Genomic DNA, 2760 nt, shown 5'->3' on the forward strand with positions numbered 1-2760 from the left:
AGCAATGGCTGTACGGGAATTGTAACAGCAATGGAAAGTAAAAGCAGTACAATAAAGTTAGGAGAAGAATCAAGCTCAATAAGGTCAGGGGAGACCTCTCATAAATCCATGCCCACAAGAACTATTGGGGAAAATAAAAAAAATGCCTTAGGTGCAGGCCAACAAAGTGCACATTTTGATAAGGCTAGTGCTGCCTTTCAAGAAACATTTCCCCCCTCTCCTATGGTGAGCTCCAAAAACAGTCAGAAAGCCCAGCCAAGCCACTGAAATGGTACTACGATTGGTAGAAGGTGAACATCTTGTGATCAGAAACATAAATCAGGACAATCCCATTTGGCAGGAAAGTCTGCTAACAGTTTTGCCCTGATGACACTGTCAGGTACATATTTAATTTAATTTGTTTTCTTAGATTTATATGGATCACTCTTTCTCCTTTATATTCCTTTTCCTGATATTAAAGAAACTGAAACCATACAGGAAGACACCAGAATAACTGTTAGATAAGAAAATTTCTGACCACTCACAAATGTCAGAATTATGTTTGGATTAATGAATAAACACAGTTCAATAAAGAGTCGGTTATTAATAAAGTTCCCAATGGAGAGACATATTTTGAAAGCATGGGGAGAGAGGAGAATTTGTTATGAGCACCCTCAGGATGACTGGTTTGTCTTGAACCTGTGGCGAAGATACTAAAATTAGTGCATAAATGACCATTATTTGGGCATCAACGAGATTTTAAAATCGAAAAGAGTCCAGTAGCACCTTTAAGACTAACCAACTTTATTGTAGCATAAGCTTTCAAGAATCACAGTTCTCTTCATCAGATGCGTGTAGGGTAAGAAGAAACTGGTCAGATATATAGGTGGAGAGGGGAGGGGGGAGTAGATGCAATCAGTGGCTTCTGATAATGGGATCAGTTACTTCTGATAATGAGATAACCATTCATAGTCTCTATTCAATCCAAGCCTGACTGAATCAAATTTACATATGAATTCCAATTCAGCAGCTTCCCCTTGGATTCTGTTTTTGAAAGGTTTCTGTTGAACTACAGTGACCTTTAATTCCTTGATGGAATGTCCTGGTAGACTGAAGTGTTCTCCCACTGGTTTCTGAATGTTGCCATTTTTAATGTCAGATTTGTGTCCATTTATTCTTTTGCGCAGAGGTTGGCTGGTTTGTCCAATGTACAAAAGAGATAAATAGACGCAAATCTGACATTAAAAATAGCAACATCCAGAAACCAGTGGGAGAACACTTCAGTCTACCAGGACACTCCATTGTGGTCACAGAGATCTCCTGAACTTTGACCAGATAAAAAACAGAATGTTGCCATCTTTGCTCCAGGTGGTGAGATACATTGCACTTGATTCATAGATACCAGTAATTCATCTGCTTGCTGTTATGTAATATGACTACTAAGTACTGCCAAGAAAATCTGATTTGTTTGGAGCCAGCTCTACAGAGACTAGTGGGGTAGGCTTGATGAATTCTGTAGATTAGAGTTAAACCCTCTCATTAGTTTGTTTGGTACTGACAAAACAAATAACTTCATCTGTTTTCATCAGAGGAATCTTAAATCTATTCTCTGAATATTTTGCATGCATTTGAATTTTTTTCCTTATTGCTAATGTTTGTAAAAGAACTCTTCTCAGAGCACTGGCATTTCTGATGAATTCTGTCACCAAAAGTAGGAAACCTCCTGATGTAATTTAAAGTTCTTCATGATTTGGGGCCCACATATTTAACGGACCATCTCTTTCAACATGAACTTGTGATGTAAATTGACTCAGTGCAGCTACATTTGTTGGCTGTCCCATCCACTTCTGTGAGTACATTCTGCTGTTGCCTACCTACAAGCCTTTTCAGTGGCCACGCCACTCTCCCAGAGAAACTTAGGGAGCTTATAACTTTGCCAGAATTTTGTAAAAGATGCAAAATGTGTCTTCTTGAAAGGGCTTTTGAAATCCCCAAATATGAGAAGGGCTCTAAAACTCATAGGTTGGTGGAGATTCCTTTCATCTGCAGAGGGTCGATGACACCATCGCCATGCCAGGGCCAAATCTCAGTGGGATGACTGTGGGCGCCTCAGGTCACTCTCCCAGCAAAGCGGTTGCCCCCAGAGCTGCAGGATCCACCATCCAGCAGAGAAAAAGTGCTCGTTGTGGAACAGGGAGTGCAGGTCATACTGCATCTGCAGGCACAGCAGGATGTGGAGATTCTATAAAGAGGATTCCCCTGTTCTCAAAGTTCCTGTTCCAGTTCTCATAATGAGCCTTCTCTTTATTGCATCTATATTTATATCGCACATCTGGGGAAAATACATGCAAGTTGCAGATGTGGCAGATGTCGGCCAACTTAAAACTACAGTCTGGACCAAAAGTATAATGGATTTTCAGGTTTCTTTTCCTTTGGTACATCCTTCTAGATCAATTGAAGACAATTCTTACCTTTTGGTCGGCTCTGGTGTTGAATGGACTCTTAAACTTCCTCCTTAGGGTTTTTAATTCCTTTTTGTAAGAAGTTGTGATGTCTGTGTGTACACACTTGCAGTTGGTTTCATTACAATTTGTATACATTAAAAAAATAGGTTTGGCTCCACTGTTGTGTTACCAATGATGGTTCTACCAGTCAAATATGCCTTTCTTACCTTTTCAAGGGCAGCACTCTGAGGGACAATTTCAGCTGCATTGGGAAGGGAGAGGCAAGAAAGAGATGCTTCACAGGTGGAAATCCTCCCATTCGTAGACATGCTCTGAT

General features: G+C 40.3%; 1 pseudogene; it reads left to right on the forward strand.

Moving 5' to 3' along the window:
• Window positions 1-2049: 2049 nt before the first annotated feature.
• Window positions 2050-2498, forward strand: LOC129323451 (protein transport protein Sec61 subunit beta-like; annotated as a pseudogene).
• Window positions 2499-2760: the final 262 nt, after the last annotated feature.

This window comes from Eublepharis macularius, chromosome 2 (genome assembly GCF_028583425.1).
Source record: "Eublepharis macularius isolate TG4126 chromosome 2, MPM_Emac_v1.0, whole genome shotgun sequence".
Classification (NCBI taxonomy): Eukaryota; Metazoa; Chordata; class Lepidosauria; order Squamata; family Eublepharidae; genus Eublepharis; species Eublepharis macularius.